Source organism: Chelonoidis abingdonii, chromosome 3 (assembly GCF_003597395.2).
Source record: "Chelonoidis abingdonii isolate Lonesome George chromosome 3, CheloAbing_2.0, whole genome shotgun sequence".
NCBI classification, from domain to species: Eukaryota; Metazoa; Chordata; order Testudines; family Testudinidae; genus Chelonoidis; species Chelonoidis abingdonii.
In genome coordinates, this window is record NC_133771.1 from 208,493,612 (window position 1) to 208,516,834 (window position 23,223).

General features: G+C 40.9%; 1 protein-coding gene across 4 annotated transcripts in view; it reads right to left on the reverse strand.

Moving 5' to 3' along the window:
* Positions 1–23,223, reverse strand: part of PLCB4 (phospholipase C beta 4) — a 331,632-nt gene that overhangs the window by 185,552 nt on the left and 122,857 nt on the right. The gene's annotated exons all lie outside the window — the stretch shown is intronic.

Sequence of the window (23,223 nt, forward strand, 5' to 3'; positions counted from 1 at the left end):
CAACAATGACAGCTCCAGCCCATCTCAACTAACTTCTCTTCTCCCCAAAACCACGGTTATTTCCATTTTAATACCATCTAGGAATCTGTCAAACAAGGGGAGGAGGTCTTTCTAAAAACTATCTCCAGCTAAGGGAAAGAGAACATGGGATATTGTTAAAAGCATTATTCAATATTTAACATTTCAAACGCTTTGACCATTTCCCCATTCTTTTCTGCATGTTTAATAAAAGTTTTAAAAGTTTTTTAATTGTGTGTTTGCCATGGTATAAAGAAGGCTGAGGGCTTTGTAGGTTAGACCTTGAACCTGCTTAAAACTGTTAAATGGTGGACTGTTACAGGATCTGGTTTACACCTGGACTCTGAGTCCATCTATTCCACCTAAATTATCACAACAAAACAGTATCTGTTTATTAAATCTATTCTGTAAAAGGTCAGCTATTCAGAACTGCACCAGTGTAACTCCATGCCTAACTTATGGATCTATCATCTATCTTCGGTAACTTGGCTCTTTGGCCAATCACCATTTAGCCCACCTCTTCTGGTGTTACAAATACCAACAGGACCACTCTCCAAGTGCCTCTTTTGGATGGTGTTCAGCCCCAAACTCAGGGCTCTGTGCCACTAGACTAGTGGCTGGCAGGTGAACCAGGCCTGCCACTACACCAGATTCCAGCCTAGGGACTGTACAACCAGTAATCCAGGTCCACTTAGTCTCTGTAGCTGTTTTCCTTGGCTCTCTCACCCAGATTCTCTCTTTACCCTTGCCTGTATCTGGGATTACCACAGGAGCCTACTCTATTCCCATAACTACTTCACCTCCTCCTAGCCTCTTGCTAGACTCTTTACTCCAAGATAGGATCCCAGGGCTTACTCCCCCCCCTCCGGATTTCCTTCTTTTCCCTGTTGGTGTCCCTCCTCCCAGGGAGTAGCTACAGACTCTCCCCTACAGCCCCATGGTGGGGTGTTTTCCCCACACCAGCCCCAGTAAGAACTGAAATAAGGCAGTTGGGCTCAATCAGCCAATTATGCTGCAAATGGGGAGATTTAGGCTGTTTGGAGGGGGCTAATTAGAAGGAAGCTCACCTGTGAGGGAACAAGTGGGGCAACAGCATGAGAAGCTGCAGACTTCCTCCCTATATTCCCTCTCCCTGAGGTAAGGGAGAAGGAGCATGGTAGGAAGGAGGTTGGGGTGAGAGCGGTATGGTTGTTGTAGCTGCAAACCTTAACTGCTCACTACAAAAGGGGAAACAGTGTAGTGACCTGACTGGAGAGAGTGAGTGCAACTGCAGGGAATGGTGTTGGCCTGGCATTATTTTGGGGTGTATGTAGGGGATAAGAGGAATACTCTCAGTCTCTCCTGTTGAATCCCGTTGTGCTTTGTATAAACTACTTAAATAGTCATTAGAGCAGGGACTTCCACATCACATCCCAGGGGAGTTCCCCAACCACTGGGCTATGGAACCATGCTCGCTTTCTCATTGTCCCCACTGAACACCGAAGTATTTCATACAACATGGAACAGCTTCAACAGGAGAGACTGCCAAAGACTCACTCAGAGTACCATATAGCTCACCGGTTACAGCACATACCTGGGAGGTAAGATACCTGGTTTGAAGTCCCTGCTCCTCTCAGACAGTGCAGCTCTGAACCTGCATCTCCCACACCCTAACGGAGTGTTCTAGCCACTCATCTATTGGGTAAAAAGGCAGCAGCACAAGTGACCTGTGGGCGTATGTGTGTGTTTCTCCAGGGCCTAATCCAGAAGATGTGCCCTAAAGAGATCTCTGGACACATCTACCAGATTAGGTCCCACAGGCAAAATAGGCAAAGGGGCCTAATTTGAGGATTCTGCCATAGCACAGGCATCAAGAGTTAGGCATCTGAAGGCATGACCAGAAGAAAATGTTAAGAGGACTGTATTGGCACCTAGAGGGTTTGGCAACAGCTGAATGGGGCTTTTGAGGATCTCAATAATGGACTTAGATACCTAAATCCTTTTCTGGATCTAGACCATGGTGTCAAGCTAAGTAATATTTGGAACGGTGTCAATTTTCTATTGTATTTGTATTCTTAGTCACTTTAACATTTCTGTCCCATTTTTAACTTGTTCCTGGACTGTCTATTTGCATCCAGAGCCATTTTCCCAAGATGTACTCCAAACTATTTGTGACACAATACAACATAATCTGCTGCTCTTCTTGCTCATAGTAACAATGAAACCTTTGAGTAACTTCACAGTGCCATGAAAAATAACGGTACCTTTATTAGATGCTGTTGGTGTAAGCCCTTTGGACTCTCTGGTGTCACGAAATATCTAACCAACGCTTCTTTGACTAGATAGGGTTGGATTTGGGGTTTGTTTGTTGTTTTCTTTTGACTATGTACATAGACCATTTGCCAGAATAGTAATGGCATGGAAATCTGACTTCCATAACCTCTTTTTCCTCTTTGTTATGGCCCCAAGATTTAGATATTTGGACTTTGGAAATATCTGTCTTTCTACTGATTACAAAAACTGGTAGAGGAAGGGGGAGCAAGACTGGACAAACCTTATAAGGACAGAAATGTTCTTTAAAATTATTGTGAAAATATAGTCATATTCAGTAGCATAATTTGATTGAGGACCACTGCTGAGAAGGATTAGGCTATTTGTAATCCAAAGTACTATGCATAAAATCTAGTCTAATTTTCATTTTATTCTCAATAATATGTTCTTTCATTGTACTCAGTATGCTTTGTAAACTCAATGATTGCAGTTTTTATTACCTGTATCAACAGAAACAAATAAAGTGAATTTTACCTCAAGTTATTTGACCCTATAAAATTAACAGATTTGTCTAAATTCAGCATTTAATGACTCAAAGGTCCAAAATAATGATTTATCTTCTGATGCTCTGTCAATAAAGGTTCCAAATAGCCTGTTTCTTAAGGGTATTTGGGGATTTTTTTTTAATTAAACAAAGCTGTTTTGCCATACTTCCAGAAACTGCTTTTAGCAGCTTTAGGATTTAGTCAAATACAATACATGCAAAGCAATTGTTTCTGAAGGAATTAGCTATTATTGTGTTTTAATGTGTAAACAACATTTATTAACCCCATTAATCAATATCTAATTTAATGTAGCTTTGTTGGTCTCGGGAACTTCAGTGCATATGAATGTCAACACATTTTGTAAATCAAATAACATTTCAGATTTAGATTACATTACCCCAAACACCTGTATGTGTGTTTTTAAAGTGAATACATATCTCTTTTAAAAGAGAGCAAATCAATGCATTCTACGGAAATGAAATGAGTTTGGTTGCTGTTACAGTCTTTCAAAAGTAATTTTTGAGCAAATTTGGGCCAGATCACATCCTCCCCTCAAAAAGCCCCTGGCAGATTCCCTTAGCAGCATCTAGTATAATGTTAATCAAAAAACAGGGGCACACAAATCCCATTAGTTAATATACAGTCACATAAACCACCTGCTGTTCTGTTTCGCATATTATAAAAGTCAGTCAGTCATTGGGTTTAATATTTGACCTGCCTTAGTAGTTGACTCATTTTCATTTTGAAGAAGCCAAAAGGAGTTAACTCTCTTCAGTGCCTTTGAAAATTCCAGCAGTAGATGTTAATTTAAGGATTCTAAACAGTTAATGGTTTTTTACAATCACATTTTGCTGAAATGCAAACTGTAATTAAATACTAAATAACTGATTTACAGTCTGACCTGAAATCAGTGTGTGCCTGCTGTGTAAGAAATGACCAGATGTGTGCACTGTTATAGTTTAAGCTACTAGCATACAGTGGGCCCGTGGAGAGCAGTCAGTTTGAAAAGCCAGTGCCTCAGGACTCCAGTATCTCCATATATATATATATATACATACACACACACACACACACATATACACACACACACACACACACTTATTTAGTTGTGCCAATTTTGCTTGCAAAATGGAGAGTTAAAAGTGAAAATAAATGTGTAAAACACTTGCATTAAACATGACTTCTGCAACATAATCACAGTTCAAAACAGCAAATTTATAAACTCTTTTTAAAATGGCCTGTTTTGAATTCACTGTAAGCAATTTTAAAAATACTGACTGCTCAAGGATCCTAATAAAACCACTCTAGTGTAAGCCTGCACTTCTCATTTTAGCTGAAACCAGCTGTTTGAAAGCAAACCAAAAAAAGGGGGGGCAAATCCCTTTTCTACGTCAGTACATTAGGATACTCACATGAGTAGAGTTATGGCCTAAAACTTCATTGTATTTGGAGCCCAGATTAAAAACATGCAAGTAAATTGAGAAATATAATTTTTTCCCTAGATATACTGAACTGGGAATAGAGGTGTGGGTAGCAATCTAGGGCCGCAACCCTGAAAACACACACAAGTCCATTTACATATCAGAATAGTTCCATTCTACTTAGTGGACTATTCCTGTACAAATGGTTATCTATACATGGAAGCATCTGATGCTGTTGAAGTCTAGGGCAGTGGTTCTCAAAGTAGGGCCACCGCTTGTTCAGGCACTTTTGTTTAGTTTCAGAACCACTTATCTACGGGATTTAAACGTGTCTTGCTGAACTCAGGCCTTAATCCTTAAGGAAGAACACAAGTCACTTACAATTACCAAACACACACACATAACTGATCCCCTGAACTTGTAGTATATATTTTTGCATGATGTTCACTAATTCTTGGGGGGGGGATGCATTTTCAGTGTTGTTAATAGTAAAACTGTAATCATTTTAAACAATTTAAAGTCTTTTTTTTTTTAAGTAAGTTCAGTACAAAGTTATAATTGACATGGCAGGTGTGTAGTTTATTACATTTATTTTGTTCATTCATATGTCTTCCTCCATCATGTAAGGCCTGATTTCAAAAGGTATTTTAGCACCCCCAGATACAGTAAGGCAGCTAGTGGGATTTTCATGAGCGCCTACGTGCCTATCTGCATTTTTAACTGCCTAAACACCTTTACAAATCTGGCCCTTAGTCTCCATCCCTGCAAATGTGTACATGTTTAACTCTACTGAATCATCCCACTCAAGACATTGGCACTACTCACATGGGTAAAGTTAAGCATGCATACAAGTGTTTGAAGGATCAGGACCTAACTACTGAGGAAAAGCAACCTTTGATCATTTTGACTCTTGGTTGATTACTTAATTTGGACACAACTGAAAGTTTGTTGTGGTTTAAAATATTTACACTTAGTTGCTATTCAAATGTTCTTTAATCCTAGAAACATTAACTATGTTGGAGAAATTTCAATGGAAAACAAAGGCACACTATGGCCCTCTGCAATCATGTGTAACAAATTTAGTGCGTATCTTGACATGTACTGGGGAGGTGTGTGGGAAATCACAGCCTTAAATTGTAAAGCACACTTAAGGAAAATAACCAAAGACCCTATACAACAAAATGAACAAAAGCTAAATGGAAGGTAAGAATTAAGATTAATATGATCGATTCACCTCAGTTTAACTACTTCCCCTGGATGTTATCACTAAACTGAACAACTGTAAATTCAGGGCAAGTTACAGCACCTGATTCACATTTTAAACAGTGAGAGAAACTGATAAGCTCCTTCCTATGAAAGAAGTGAATTATATGACACGAGGAGGAAAGAAAACCCTAAATCATGCCAGTGGCTTTTAACTCTGCTCAGCTTCTTTTGGAACACTGCCAAGAAACAAAGTATCAAGGGATACTTTAGAGCAACATATTCCAAATGCAAAAGTGCCAGGAGAATATGTTAAAAATATTACACTGTTCTGTTCCAATACTCAACACTCATGGAAGTCTGAGCAGAGCCTGCTAATTATCTCGTTTGCATGGACTGTATGTGAAATGGTATTTTGAAGAATTCCATCAGCAAAATCTTTAAAAGGCACATAAATCTGGTCTGACTGGCTAGCCAGCATGCAGAATTGATTTCTTTTTTTTTTAAAGGAAGAAGAATGGCAAAACATTTCTATTTCTACAAGCATAGGTGGGCAGACTTCTGGAAATATCCCCATCTGCAATTTCACAGTGAGACTGTTTTGAACAGAGCTCTGGAATATGTAATTTCCTAATCATCCTCTCATTGGAGTGAATGGCAAAATTCTCCACCAAGAGAAAGATTGGGCCAAGTATCATTCCAACATCCAACAGGAAAAGTCACTCCCTTTACATGACTCAATATCTAGATAACTCAAGACCAGGAAGAGGGACTGAATGTGCAACCCGTGTATCCCACTCTAAGCAAGACATCTGTTTTGGCCCTAAGCAGCAGCAAGTACCCTCTGTGACGGTCATGCTGGCCCATGGAAGCGCTGCAGGCTTCTCTGGCTGTTCAGTGAGAGACGTTTCCCTCTCTCCCAACCCCAACCCCTTGTCCAAAATGATAATCTCCCATATTTAACAGGCACAACATACTGCATTCAGGGAGCTTGATATAAGGCCCTTCATGTTTCATCAGTAATGAGAGATCTGAAGGCAGGCAGAGTTGTAGGAAAGAGATCTTTACTGAGTAGGTTGAGAGGCTGGTATTTGCCTGGTCGCAGCCTAGTCTCCAGCTTGCAAACCTGAACTCCAGATGTCAGGCTGAACTGACCCTCCTGACCCCTACTGAAATCTGACCCTCCATCTTCAGTCTGACTCATGGCATCACACATCTCCAAAGTAGTTTTTCAGGTTACCACTGTGCTGGATTGTTACAGGGTTTGCTGGGCTCTCTGCAGCAAGCCGATTTATCTTCTGACTAGTTCAGCCTTCTGCAAGATAACACCTGCAGCCTCTAAGGATTTGAGTTCAAAAGAACATATTTGTCACCGGAATCTAGGCCTTTGATGTTCCTATTTAATTAAGCACGAGCTGAAAGTGCAAAAATCGTTGTATGGAAACACTATTTGTTTATTATATTGATATTTGTAACTGAAAGAAACTAGAGGCTGGAGCCAAAAACATTCTTTCCAACAATTTTCTTTGACACACAAAGATATGTAACTGAATAACTTCCAAGAGGTGCTAAATTAGTTTCTTCCCAGAATGTTTCTTCAGCTGAGTTTTAAATTTGAGAGACAGCAGTTACCCGTGTGTGTGTGTGTAATATTCTTTTATTTTACTATGGAATAGAATTCCTGCTTTACTTCACTAATTTGCCCTGTAGTGACATTGAATGACTCAATTGTTCATGTTAAAACAAAATCTGAGATTTAGTCATCTTAACCTTGTGGAGCCAAATTTTAAAAAGAAAAACAACATAGTTATGTCTGTAAGTATCTATATTTGTATACAAAAAGGTACCATGCATGCTTCTCAGGTAAATGCGGTACAACTGTCCATCTACATGCAAATTTATTTGTGCATGTAAATGGAGGAGTTTGCAGAAGCAAGTGCTTAATGCATATTTTTGTGGGTAGAGCCATCATGTCCTCCTTATAAAATGCAGTACTGCAAATTATTTGAATAGCCATACCAAGTTTACATCCAATCTACTATGCAAACATGTATTTTGGAATCCCATCAACAAGGAAATAGTTTTTGCAGCATAAAAGAACATTTTCAGTTTGGAAAAAAAATAAAATAAATCACCTTGAGTCAACAGGGTTCTCCTCTCCATGGATATTACACATCAAAACTAAAGACAAAATACCCTTGCTGTTTTCTTCATCGCTTTCTCATCAGCTCCTCTAAAAACTGAAGTCTAGATATGAATTTTTTCAATAAATTAAATCAAGCAGGTCTGTACCTATTGAAGTACACATTTTTAAAAGCCCTCTGCACAGAGTATCTGGGTATGATGGGAGACTAATATAGTATTTGACTTTTTTTTCCCCTCACTGGTTTGTTGGTCTGTTTGGTGCTGTCTGCCATCACACGTCATGGTCTCTAGCATGAGAAAGGCAATTCCTTGGAGCAATCTTACAGAAGTTGGAAAGGAAAGGAGTGCTGTCAGTGCTGAGAACCTACAGGAATAAAATGCAATTCCAGCTTGATTGAGATTATTCTCAATAACTACTAAACAAGTGGAGAACTCCTCTGCTATAAAATCATTCTTCGTAACTATTGCCAAACAGTTCTGCTTTTCCTTCTTTTCCAAATCCAGTTCCTACAATACCTGTGGTTTATACACTAGTTTCAACTCCCTCTTCAAATCCTCTCCTTGTTTCCCTTCCCTGCTCCCCCTTGGACACCAAAAGTCCTGCACCCAACATAGGCTACCTTAACATTAGACCTCATTCTGATAGCCAAAGTAAAGAGCTTACCTAAAAATTTGAAGCTTGTTAGGTACCAGTGATCATGATCCAATTACATGTATTGTGTGCAAATAGATTATGGTGCCAACCAGTAATCTGGAATTTTAAAAGGGCCAATTTCCCAAATCTTAAAGCAACTGGTGGTATAACTGACTGGGAACTTTAAGTGAGAGGTGTTAATGAAATCTGGGTGTTGTTCAAGGATTTCCAACTGGATGCTCCAAAAGCCACAATTCCACAGACACAAAAAAGGTGATGCTGGGCAAGAAGCTATTTTGGTTAAAAGGAGATGTGGAAGCAGTGATAAAACAAAAATTAATACATGAAGATGGAAGGGGGGGGAAGTAAATAGTAATTAACATAAATTACAAGTTAAAAGATATAAGTGACTGATAAGGGAAGCCAAAGGCATCAATGAAATATCAAAGACCAATAGGTTTAGGGATAATGAGATGGTATTTTTAAACATATTAGGAAAAAGAAAAACCTTGGGCCAGGTAGAGGTCCATTGTTAGATACAGAAAGTAAAACTGTAAACTGTGATGTAGAATAGGAAAAGGCATTCAACAGCTATTTCTGTTCTGTATTTGGAATGAAGAAAGAAGATGTATCCACCCCATATAACGCTGTGAATGCAATAGAAAGCTTACCATCTGTAACAAAGGAAGATGTGAGGCTAATACGGTTTGGGATGCATCAGGCGAGGTATTTCCAGTAGAGATAAGGAAGTGTTAGTACCATTATACAAGGCACTGGTGAGACCTCATCTGGAATACAGTGTGCAGTTCTGGTTTCCCATGTTTAAGAAGGATGAATTCAAACTGGAATAGGTTCAGAGAAGGGCTACTAGGGTGATCCGAGGAATAGAAAACCTGTATTATGAAGTTTAGATTAGAAATTAGACAAAGGTTTCTAACCCTCAGAGGAGTGAAGCTCTGGAACAGCCTTCCAAGAGGAGTAGTGGGGGCAAAAGACATATCTGGCTTCAAGGCTAAGCTTGATAAGTTTACGGAGGGGATGGTATAATGGGATAGCCTAATTTTTACAATTAATTTGTCTTTGACTACTAGCAGTAAATATGCCCAATGACCTGCGATGGGATGTTAGATGGGGTGGGATCTGAGTTACTACAGAGAATTCTTTCCTGGGTGTCTCGCTGGTGAGTGTTGATCACATGCTCAGGGTTTAGCTGATCGCCACATTTGGGGTCAGGAAGGAATTTTCCTCCAGGGCAGATTGGCAGAAGCCCTGTGGGGTTTTCGCTTTCCTCTGCAGCATGGGGCACGGGTCACTTGCTGGAAGATTCTCTGCACCTTGAAGTCTTTAAACCATGATTTGAGGACTTCAATGGCTCAGACACAGGTTTGACACAGGAGTGGGCGGGTGAGATTCTGTGGCCTGCATTGTGCAGGAGGTCAGACTAGATGATCATAATGGTCCCTTCTGACTTTAAAGTGTATGATTCTATGATCTGCTAAAATTAACCATTTTCAAATCAACAGGCCCAAGAGGAACTCTCTGAGACAAATCCGGTAGAGAAAAGGTGCTGTTTAATTGCTATTACTGTAGTCAGCCTCACCTATTAAGAAATCAAAAGTTACCAACCTATGTTATGTACCCTAGAAGGATTTCTCAGAGGAAAGGTGTCCCAGATGTGCTCTGTTACTTGAATGGCCAAGTAGTAAATGCTCTGTTGGATACAGGAAGATCCCAGACCATAGCCCACTGGATTCCTGTGAAAGACTTGGATCAAGAGAGAACTGTGTACATGGAGACAGGAGGGTATACATCACCATAAGGGTGCTTCTTGGCATAAGCAGCCAGCAATATTTTATGTACCTGATAGTAGTGACAAATCTCCCACAGATTTCCCTGTTTTAGCAGATTTACTAATTGAAAACCCAGTGTCGGTGTGGAGACTAGATCACAGGTCAAGAAAGGAGGAGGAATTTCCTTCTCTGAGTTAGACCAGGCTCTTTTTTGGGGGAGAAAACAAGATGTGGAGGAGATGGGAGAAATACCAACATGGGTAAGGAGGCACAATGTGGGGATTGCCAGGGGAAGGGGAGTTGGAAGTAAATGATGTGTGGAATAAAACACTAAACTTGGGACAACTTCAAAATGAAGATTTTCCTTCAACCCCTAGAAATGTTTAACATTCATAGAGTACCCATAGAAGGGATAAAAACTATGTAAGATGGGACAGATCAGGAGCATGTGTTGAAAAGTGATTTACTTTGCGTTAAGGGTTGACAAGGAAAGGATTCCAAAAGTTTGTAGGGAAAATGGTCCTGAAAGCAGGACATGCTAAATCCTTGGGCTGGACACTCAGGGTATGTCTAGCCTTTGAACTGAAAGTACGATTCCCAGCTCAAGGCATTCTCATCAAGCTAGTATGCTGGAAATAAGAGTATTCCCACAGCAGCGCAAGCGTGGAGAAGGGCTAGCTGTCATAAATACAGGCCCAACCAAGACCCTAGACACGTAACTCGGGGTAGCTAGCCCCTCCCGCTGCTCACATTGCTACAGCTACTCTCTATTTTTAGCATACTAGCTTGATCAAAGCTAGAGCAAATATGTCTCCTCAAACCGGGACTCACACCCGCAGCTCAGTGTGGACAGACCTTTAGGGAAAAGGAAAAAAAAACAACACATGCTAGAGTAGTGAGACATTTTTATTGGTGTGGCATTATCAGCAGGCATATGACTGTATTAGAGCTTGTTCTGAAAGCCAGATGATAGCCCCAGAAAAGAAAAGTGATCAAGTACCCCCTATTCCACTACCAATAATAGATGTACCTTTCTCCTGATAGCCATGGGCATAATGAGTCCTCTGGAGCACGTTCACGCAGGATACTGCTATGTCTTGGCACTGGATGACTATACTACTCAATACCCAGAAGCATTTCCCCTCAGATGCACAAAGAGCCAGCAGGTTGTTGAAGTCTTGGCGCAGTTATTTGCTTATTTGGTGTGGCGGAGGAGATTATAGCTTACCAGGGGACTGAGAGCAGCCTTTGCCCTGGTGTTCTTCCCTTCCTTGTATTTCATAAACATGAACCTGACTACTAAACACAACTTTTGTATAAAATCAGTACAAAATGAACTCTGCTGTGTTTGTTAGGGGGGAAAAAACCCAGTGAAGTGTTTAAGTGTTTAGTAAGCCTGGTCCTTTTTTTACAATACATATGAAAACACTGAGCAGATTACTTTACCTGGTATATAAGATATTGTAACCCTATATGGAATAATTTGTCTCTCTCACTCTTCTCCTCTATGGCAAACTACAGAAAACAATATAAGATGTCATGCTGAGCTGCAGATTTTCAGTGATTGTTTCCTCTATATTTGCTGAGCAGCTACTTTATACTTGGTCAGACAATTATTCAAGTAAATTTAGCATACCAAAACATTGCCAAATATGGCATGTTAGTGACAGAAACCAAGTCAGAAGTCATCACTGAAGGGAAGAATTTAGATGGATTGGAAAATACTTATGTGTAAAATGCCAATCAATTATGCAACCATCTTCATGATTCAGTGGATATGAAAAATTACTCATGAGGAAATGTGCTTAAGAAGAGAGCATATGCAGTCATACACTTTTACATTCACTGTTTTTTCTATGCCAATTTACCAATTGTAGAAGTAACTCAGCACTACTACACATTACAAAGCATTATCTTAGACTTTAATTTCCCAAGAACACAGCTACAGTCTGAACCTAGCATGCTTTTGCTTATATTCCTGCAGCGAGACAACTGCTGCTGAGGATGTGAGACAGAGAAATCTAGACACTAATTCATGATATTTAGGCCTTCAAATGAACGTATTGTATGACAGTAGGTAATCCCAGGACAGTCTCTTTAAATCAAGTGCTACACAAAAAATGACAGCTGCAACATCACAGTAAAGAATGTTTGCGCACCTGCTATATTACCATACAACAATTAAACACAGATTAAATATTGTACGTAAAGAGCCAGATTTTTAAAATCACTCAGCACCTACAAATGGGACCAAGTACTTCCAAAGAATCTGTTCCCATTTGAGCACCTGAATGAAGTGGCTAGATTTTTTGAAAGTGCTCAGAACCCAGTAAGAACAAGCAGCTCCATTCAAATAACATGTACAGCAGTGGCCTACTCCTCAGAGGACATTATCAAAAACTATTTCAGCTTTGTTCTTCGCAGCAGCATCACTGCCTGACAGCACCAAACATTTCCTTCAAAATTAAGATAAGCAAATGGAAACTTACTTAATTTTTCAAAGTAATCAATCTGAAAAACTGGAACAGTGAACACGTGGAATGTATTAACTTGTCCTGATTATCAGAGGGTCTTGTCAGCTGGTTTGTTAGACTGAGTATGTAGGCTATTCTCTTGCTGTATTAATCTCATTTTTCAGAAATTTAGACCTTAAGTGGGAAAAAAGTCCTTTGCTGTGGAAATCTGACACAAAAGGTCTCCCCTGAAGGGGCTTCCCCCCCGCCTCAAAATGTAAAACTAAGAGTGTAGTTGGCTGGTTTCTGAATAAGCAGTTATCTCAAATGGTATAAACATCTGTTTAACAGATAAAGAAAATACAAAAGCAGACTATTCATACTGAAACATCAGCTGTGGAGTGCATGGCCTTGTGAACTATTTGCAGAAGGTCTCTCAAAAATTCTCCATAGTTGGAGTTGTGCCTCTTGTGTACTGGGTCCATAATACATGTATGCAAAAACAGCCTTGACACACAATGAGGAAATAACAACAAGTCTCAGAAGCAGGAACCATTTTGGACCATCCAACATAGTTAATATTTTTTTAAGACAAGGCTATAACATAGTTAATACTCAGGAGTCTATCCCAGATAGAAATCAGAGTTCACATTTTTTATCATCTTTACTTGAGCTATTTTGCTTACACGTGTTTGTGCATGTGTTTTTACAGAAAGCAGCAATGTTACAATGGCAACAAAAGAAAGGAAATTCTACTTAAAGCTAAAATTCTGCACTCAACTGGCTGCCCCACTACTATATCACACTCTTGCACCTAGAAGTAGCAGCACATGTGGCATGCAGTATAACATGTGGCATGCAGCACACATTTTGCCCTTTAGGGCTGGTCTACACGGGGTGGGGGGGGAGTCGATGTAAGATACGCAACTTCAGCTACGGGAACAGCGTAGCTGAAGTCGACACACCTTATTTCGACTTCCCTCCCATCCTCAAGGGGTGGGATCGACGGCCGCGGCTCCCCCATCAGCTCCGCTTCCGCCTCTCGCCCTGGTGGAGTTCCGGAGTCAACGGGAGCACGTTCGGGGGATCCATGTATCGTTTCTAGACGAGATGTGATACATCAATCCCCGATAGATCGATTGCTACCTGCCGATCTCGCAGGTAGCGTGGACGTACCCTTAGTGTCACACAGGTTTAGAGTTCTAGAATTAGTGGCCTAAATGGGCCCCCTCTTTGTGCAGGAGCAAATGTTTAGATGTTTCATCACGCAAATCATGAGTCCTATCAGTAGTCCCTTGCTCATGTAAGTAGCCATCAATGGAATTACTCATCTGAGTAAGAAATACTCTGTAGCTAGATGGCTGCTTACTGAGTGCCCTCTAGTGGCCAGGGGTCATTTTGCAGGTACCTGCCCCTATCAGTCCCCTCTTGTAGACTCCTTAAGGACTCCATACTCTCTCTGTTGTGGCTCACAGCACCCCTACCCAAGACTGGTTTAATATCAAATAAAGTTCACATAGTCCTCCAAGTCCCTAATCATAAAATAATCCGAACTGTCCTCAATGAGCTCCCAACATAAGACGATGTTCATAACTCCATGGTTCATACTTAGTGCTGGTTCTTCAGCCACCGCCTAGAGCTCTCTCTCTGTCAGTCTGGTCCACACAAAGCTGCCAGTCCTACCCCTTTTTTGGCTGGTGCTTGGCCCTGCCTTCCTTATCCTGTCAACCTCTCCCCGTTCTGAAGGAGAAGGCAGTCTATATAGTGCCTTCTACCAAGAGCTCCTTCCCAGTTGGCTGGAAGAGAGGGGAGCCCTACATTACAGGGCTCCTGATCCTGAACAGTGTCCTGGGGGTTTCCTTCCCTCCTCCAACTCCTATTTCCCCAGAACTACTACTTCTCTTCCCCTACCAGGCCATTTTCTGAGCCTCTCTTTAGTCTAACACCCTGAAATGCGGTCTTGTCCCTCTTTATTCTTAAAGGGCTGATACACTCCTTTGCAGACGTGAGCTACAAATCTGCAGAATCCATTTCTTTATCCTGCAAATTACATCATTTTATCACGTGTATATTTCAGCCATATCCCACCCACAAAAGCATCCATGGGTCTTGCAGTCAAGGTCCTAACTATGACTCTGGAGACCTGCGTTCAAGACTTTGCCAGAGACCACCTGTGTGACCTTAGGTAAATCACTTAATCTGCCTTCCTGACTCAAGTCCCCATCTGTAGACCACAGAAAATACTTACGTTCTACTAATCTTTATGTGTCTTTTCTATTCAGATTGTAAACAGCTTGGGGCAGGGCCTGTCTCTTATTAAGTGTATATAAAGTGCCCCTCAAATTCAACTGGGGATTGTAGGCACAGCTGCAAAGTACAGAATAATTTTCACATTCTGAAAACAAAGCCTAGCACAAAGACGACTGAAAAATTACAAGAAACCCATACAGGTTTTATTTATTTATTTTTAAAAGTCCTCTTTCCTATACTTGCCTGTCCAAAACTGAGAGAGAGGCAAAAATCAAACCTTACTTTTACTTTTATTTGTGACACCTTCATCTTTGGAAGAGTCTTTCAAGCAACACAAACCAACCCTCTGGTTGTGGAATGAACTGAGGAGCAGGGTGCATTCTGTCAGGTGAACGTCACATAAAATCCACGGCAACAACTGGATACCTGTGCTTGACTGACAGGGAACTGCTAATCAACCTGGAATAGGGACAAATCAACAAATCCACTAAATTTCAACAGGAATTAGGCACCTAACTCCTTTAGGTGTCTTCAAAAATCCCAGCCATTAATAGTACTTATCTTTACTGCTACTAGTATCATTTTAACACATTCAATTCATTATTTGTAATCTCTCCATGATGGAGTAACGGGTTTTTTTTTTTAATTAACACAGAACTTCGCAGACAAATGTAACAGTTTTCAAGTACTTGTAGGTCACATTTTGAGGTCAAAACTTCTTGATCATGTATTTGGGATTAAATGTACAGTGCTTCAAGTTTCTGATTTCACCTGTTTTTCCTCCTGCTGCTCTTTCACCTCCATTGCAACTTCAGCATTAGAATAGCGAGCAGATTGTGAACAACTCTATAATTCTGATGTTCATGACACTGTAAATACACCTAAGGGAAAACCTAGGTATCATCCCTAACAAAAGGCAATTCAGAGCACACAGCGAAATCCAACCGGCTCAATAAGGTAATATATGAGACCACACAGAATATATCATGAAAAAGAACACTGATCAAAACTAAAGCAGATGATAAGAGTTGCTAGTAACGCAGAGTCCCGTGTCTGAAATAATTACTTACAATATTTAGATCAACTGTATGAAAACAACCACACTGCATGAGCTGTACTGCATCACACATTCAGCACAGACGAATAACAAGCTCTAGGCTAGTGAGAAAATATTTTTCAGAGATTATTTTCACTACAGAGGAAAGCCGGGACTCCCCTTTTCTTTTTCTGACAGGCACAGGCTTTACTTCTCCAACAGAACACAACCTAGGCTTGCTTTTTAGCAAACTACATTCAGATGTTGTTCCTCTATGACATCATTAATCTCCATGGAAACCTGCTTAGAATGACCGCTGGCCTGAAATAGGTACTGTCATCCCAGATCAACTCAAAAGAAGTACAGGAAAAGATCTGTTATCATACATCTTCCAGCTATACATTGCTGCCAAGGGATTTGAACTTCCCTAGACTAAGATACCAACTTTGAAAAACAAAAGGATCCTTAAAATACATGAGTAGTGCGGGCTAGAAGAAAGATGTTTGCATTAATACAGTCTACTATCAGTTTGTGTAGCATTATATCATTGCAGGAAGCCAGCTGGGGATAACAATAAAAAGTTTATTAATCCTTACTTTCGGGCATCAGCAGGGAACACCCCTCTTCACCGGAGTGCAACCAGGCGGATCATGCTTTCTTCCCTTTGCCATGCCAACGCAGCCACTCACCATGATTAAGCAACCTGCTCTGGCGTCAAGGTATCTACCCTAATAGAGATGTTTTACCTAGCAAATAAATCTATCCCCAAATGGTCCGTTTCATGCTGAGTTAAACTGAGAGGGTAACAGACCAAAAAAAAATAGACTAAAGGTCATTAACTTTTTTTTTTGGCAAGCTGCCTAGCAGGCTTATGTTTCTATAATGAAAATATATTTACACACACACACACACACACACACACACACGCACACACCATATACATGTGAATTAATCTGCCTTCTTAAGGACAAGTTTAAAAAAATGATTATGCATTAAAAATTAGATCTCTCTGACTTTTGTCTGGATGCAAATTGTATGTAATATTGAATAAACCTCCACTGTTGAATTTTATTATGGGGCTGTTATGAATTTCTACTGATAATTAGCATAAAATTGACACAATTATTTCACGACGTGTGAAAGGAGAAAAGAAAAAGAAAAGAGAAGCGGGCAGATATTTTTAATAACTTACAGAGATGTAGTATGCACTGTTGTTGTGTCATGTTGGTCCCAGGATATTAGAAAGACAAGGTGGGTGAAGTAATACCTTTTACTGCACCAATGTCTGTTGGTGAGATACACAAGCTTTCAAGCTTACCCAGAGCCTTTCTGCAGATCCAGTAATACAAGTGTAGTGTTTACTTAAGCTGCACTGATTCATTTGTTTTTGGCAGCACAGAGAGGTACAAAAAGAAATATAGGACCCAATTCTGCAAAACACACACACTCCCTTTCAACTAGCACTTCTCAGGATCGGGCCCTTAATTACTCAGGGCCACTCCTCCTCATGCTCACTTGTACAAATCATCCCACTGAAGCCAGTTTACTTAGATCATAAACATTTTTGGCTGGAACCATATTTTGTTCTGCTTGTACTGTGCCTAGCACAGTGAGGTCCTGCTCTATGACTGGGGCTCCTAGGGGCTACTACAATGTATTAAAATAATTATTATTCATGTCACCAAGGTTTATAGAATCAAGGCCCTACGCGTATGTAAGACTGTGTTTGCTAACAATACTCAGGGCATGCTGCGAGGCTCACCTTGGCTTCCTCATCGCTAAGGAGCTGGTTGGTAGACACATCTGAGTGGCCGCCATATGTGACTTTGATGTGGGGGTTAATTAACTTGATATTTTTATGATGCCACTGGGCTATATGAATTGATCCGACTCATGGGTCCTCTTGTTTATGAGTGTATTGTTTTGGGTAAGGATGTGAACTCTCTTTCCTTCCTTTCCTGTGGCTGTTATCTCTGGCTATAAGAAATTGGGATTCAGCCGACGCTACGGTAATTCCGTAGTTAGCTGGAAGGAGCAAGACATTGGTTCCCTCTCCCACTAGAGACTTTTGTGAGAAGAGAGATCACACAGAAACTGAGATGAGACAAAACAGATGGAACGGGAAAGGCAGCCTGCAGAGCACTGAAAGAAACCTTGGATATTTTTTTGGTTTGGGGATGGAGGCTGAAAAGAACTGCTCTTGGCGCTGTGAGCTAAAGAAGCTGTTTCCTGCTATTTGATTCTTTCTGTGTTCAGACACACATAGGGTGACCAGATAGCAAGTGTGAAAAATCGGGACACGGCGAAGGAGGTAACAGGTGCCTATATAAGACAAAGCCCCAAATATCGGGACATCAGGTCACCCTAGAGACACAGGACTTCAAACAGTCTTTGTAAATAAGCAAAACTGCATCAAATAAATACCTGAATACCACCAATTTCTACCATCAGCTAGAATACCCACAGGGTCCCAAACCTGGACTAGCCGCAGGGTCAAAAAGGGGAAATAACATAGGTTAGCTAATTATCAGTACTGAGCCAGAGTCTGTCCTCAGATACACGTGTAACCACACTGATGTCAGAGGAATTGCATGTGTATATCTGTGGGCAGCAGTTAGCCCACTGTCCCGCTTTCTACCTATACGCTTTTTTTTCCCAAAAAGTGTTCATTATTTTTATGACAGCCTCATGAATCCAAGCCATGGGAACACACTGTCTCTAACACTTGTCAAGAATACAAAAACCTGCAGCCAGAAGTGACTTGGTACATTAGATTAGCGCTACAGAAATAAGCTGCTCATGAGGCTTTCTTCAAACTCTGCAAATTTGGCCCACTTTAAACCACCTTTCCTTCCTTTCCCGTGGCTGTTACCTCTGGCTATAAGAAACTGAGATTCAGCCAATACCTTGGTAATTCCATAGTTAGCTGGAAGGGGCAAGACATTGGTTCCTTCTCCCTCTAGAGACTTTTGTAAAGTACTTAACCGCCTCCAGCTCTGCAACCAGAATCCCAATCACTGCTTGAAGCTGAGTATATCAAGGTCTGGGGGAAAGGAAGGAAGACAGAAAGACAGACACTACATTACCAGGTAGCATCTCCCAACCACCATCTTAAGAAAATGGCACATCTGTTTTTGCTTTAGAACAATGAACCACTACACATTAGAGCAAAAAAAAAAAAAAAAAGGGGGGGTGGGAGGAGAGAAAAATCTTCCAAACCTCTGACCATTTATAAAAAAGAGACACAAGATCCCAGGCTCAAGTTAAGGAAAGAAAAATTACACAGTAAGGTGATAAATTTAGTCTTCCTAAGCAAAGGCACTGGCTGTATCAACACTGTGACAGCTCTTGGTAGGCAATCCATGCTGTAACACTGATAATGTATCACAGCATCGTTCATTCATTGCCTTCAATTTACAGGGTGGCAGTTAACAAGCAAAAGAGCATCAGACATAAAACAGGTGAAATTAAACCTTTTAAACAAACTAAGCAATAAACTCGTATGCGAAGGCTTCCTGTAATAACATCAACCTTAAATATCTGTCATTGCTTCTAATATTTTCATGGACCTAATTATTCTTCTGAACAGGTCTCAGCTGTGATGCAGTGTTGCATATTTGATTACTAATTACTAGTCCCCTACTGCAAGGATTTCAGAGTAGCAGTCATGTTAGTCTGTATTCACAAAAAGAACAGGAGTACTTGTGGCACCTGTGACAAAGTTCCTCCTCTACCTTGGTGGGTCCTGCGTTTATTGGCAGATTTGCTCACCTAAGTGATCTTCCCCACAGTCTGGGTCAACTCCTCCTGTGTCTGATCAGGAGTTGCGAGGTTTGGGGGGAACCTGGGGCCACCCTCTACTCCGGGTTCCAGCCCAGGGCCCTGTGGATCACAGCTGTCTATAGTGCCTCCTGTAACAGCTGCATGAAAGCTACAACTCCCTGGGCTACTTCCCCATGGCCTCCTCCAAACACCTTCTTTATCCTCACCACAGGACCTTCCTTCTGGTGTCTGATAACGCTTGTACTCCTTAGTCTTCCAGCAGCACACCCTTTCACTCTCAGCTCCTCGTGCCTCTTGCTCCCAGCTCCTCACACACCCACCACAAACTGAAGTGAGCTCCTTTTTAAACCCAAGTGCCCTGATTAGCCTGTCTTGATTGGCTGCAGGTGTTCTAATCTGCCTTAATTGGTTCTAGCAGGTTCCTGATTACTCTAGTGCAGCCCCTGCTCTGGTCACTCAGGGAACTGAAAACTACTCATCCAGTGACCAGTATATTTGCCCTCTACCAGACTCCTGTACCCCACTGGTTTGGGTCTGTCACACGCCTTAGAGACTAACAAATTTATTTGAGCATAAGCTTTCGTGGACTACAGCTCACTTGTTCAGATGCATAGAATGGAACATATAGTAAGGAGATACATATACATACAGAACATGAAAAGTTGAAGTAGCCATATCAACTCTAAGAGCAAGGAGTGAGTCTCCTTGGCAGGTTTTTACACTTTGAAGGTGCTGCTGTCAGTGACAAAAGCCTATCTCAACACAGGGGATGTTCAAACGAGGTGTCATGTTAAGAAACTGGAGAGTGTAAAAATGTCAAAACCAGCTACTTCCTCCTCAGTAATGGTTATCAAGATTGCTTACGCAGTCCATTAAATTTGGTCCTCCTGGGTCCCAAAACATTGTTAAAGGGATAGCACCGGATTCAGACACACCTTCCATTTCTATTTCTTAGACATAGTTTCTATTTTAAAAAATTAGTCAAATAGAATCACTTTTGATAATCTGAATTGTAAATAATTAGGGCCAAATTCCGATCTAAGAACCACCCACACAAGCCAGTAACAACAAGCAGCATGTATCTACCTATGTACCTAAAAAAAATGCTCCAGAAAGAATTATATCTGCCTAGTTTACCCTTGAAGAAGAAATCTTACTTCTGACTCCTTTTTTCCTCCTTCCTGTGACTTGCCTATTTCAACACTATTGAGAACTCCATAGAGAATGGCAGTTTGTTCTTTATAACTCCCTGCTTTTCTGAGCTTCTGCAATTTGTTTGCAAACTTTAGCATAGGTTATTGCGCATCTACCCAGTCTCTTCTGATGGGGAGGCGATGTCAAAATTGGAGATATTCACTGAAGTCCTATCTTTGAAGGTGATAGTGTTAGAAGAGTTATTCAAACGATTTCAGGTTTTCAATCTCTAAGAGACTATGTAGATAAATCTAGTCTATTCAACTGCTATATAGTTATGGCCTTCAAAGGAAAAAGAGAAAAATCTGAAGTGTCAGAAATATTTACCAGATGTGGGGGAAAAAAAACACTTCTTTTGATTTCCAAATAGTCACAGAGTAAAATTTTCAAAACTTCCTACATGACTGAAATTGCAAGTCAGTGAGATTTAAATTCATTTAGGTACTTCTGAAAGTGTTATTCACAGAGCTGCAGATCCACATGAAAACCAAATAACTCTGGCAGTAGCAGAATAGGTACTGGAAAAGGAACACAAATTGTAAGTGGATATTAATTAGTCCAATATAGTTTAGTGGGGGGAAGAGAGGGGAAGGGTAGTGATTAGAAGAGAACACTGGTCATTTGGATTCTTATAATTTTTCTAGTTCTAATACGTGGACTACATGTCTGATCTTGAACATGTCTAGTTAGATCGCAGGCTCCCCAGGGCAAGGAACGTGAATTCCTATTTGTTCATATAGCAGAAGTGCACTGTGGGTGTTAATGAAAGCAAAAAATTAATAATAATAAAGGACTAATATGACAGATGCTATTGATTGTCACTTGTGTAGGAGAAACTGCAACCCACTGCTACCAATTATGCTCTAACATTGCCATTTGAAATACTGAAATCAACATTTAATAATTGTCATTTATTAGAAACTTATCAAAATGCAAAGTCCCACCAATTCAAAATGTTAAAATATTACAATACACAGAAATGCAGCACAATCACATTGGAAAATGTAAGTGCCACTAAGAATGTGAATGCAAGTGTATACATTTTGCCTTGAAAGGCAATCAACATGTTTTTTTCTTATTACCTCCCCTCCTTCTTCCCCATTATTCTGGCATTCCTGGGTATCCATGCATTTTTCTAACCTTCAGAATGCTACAGGAAAATTATCAATCACCTACAATGCCAATGATTCTGAGAGGTAATCTGGATGGACAGGCTGAAGTGGTGCATTTTCTACTCAGGAAAAGATGAAGAATAGCACATGGATATTCAGCAAGCAGTACTGCCCATCTCATCTGCTCTCTGTCATTTAAACAAGAACACCCCTGGATTCCAGTGAAGTTCACTGCTCCACTAGAGCCTCATTCATTGCTATTCATCTGGTTTCTGGAAGGGGTGTGTTTCATCAGATCCTACCTGAATTCAAAGAAAGACTTTGACTGCTGTTCCACAGTGGCTGGGCCATTGCTGGCTACTTTATCTCTTGGAAGTAATTCATCCATTCACAACTTCTGTGAGAATAACGGGGTTTGTTGCACCGCAGTCCCAGCTGTATTTCCAGGAAAAGGATATATTTCTTCAATCCTTCCTATCCCTGATTTAAGTGCAGAGTATCACTTCCACTGTTTGGAAGGCATGGGTGGAAAAGAGGAGGTTGGTATTTTCTGGTAGACTCATTGATGGGGATGTGAAATGAGAGGGATTTGGTACTAGGATACTTGTGTGGCCAACAATTTCATGAGTGTGGGAAGGGGGTCTTATTCCATTGGCTTCCCTCCTTCAACACCTGTTTTCCAAAGCTTTCAGCTTTGTCTGGAGTCTCCAGCAAAATACGCGTGGGCAGAAAGCCATATTTAGGACCATCGTCATCACCGCGACAGGAGTCAGAGATTTGTTGGACTGGTTAGGAACCAGCAGAGGAGGGTCCATTTGGACCAGGGTTCTGATGGGACTAATCATTGCATTCTAGAATGTTTAGGCAGAGTAGGCATCTCCTGGGGGAAAGAGTGTCTGCATGTTAGGGCAGTGGTGGTGACTACTGAGACTCTTCCTAATTCTACTAGATTAATCAGGACCAATCTAAACAATTTCATGAGTGGGTTGGGTTTATAGGGCACCTGGCTATTCAGCATGTAGAGAGAGATGCAGGTATGGTTTGGAAACCATCAGGAAAGGTGGCTAATTCTTTTTTAATATCCTGGATTTCTTCTCTCCCTGGCTATGGACACTTAGAGGTAATAAATGGGATTTACACTTTGTCCTGGGAGTCTTTTCCTGGCCAGGCAGCTGTTCCCCTGCAACAGATACTGGAAGGTGACTGAGCAGGTTGAGTAATGCTGCTATGAGATAAAGTCACAGCAGACCAAAGAGATCTGTCTGGGTGCTTGAAATCTCTGGTTCCCGTTGCGACCGGCATAGAGAGACTAGGCAATTAGAGCTCTTCCAGACACAGGCCAAGTAGTCAACATTTATTAGTCCCATGGGTTTTGTCATCCTGATAGTT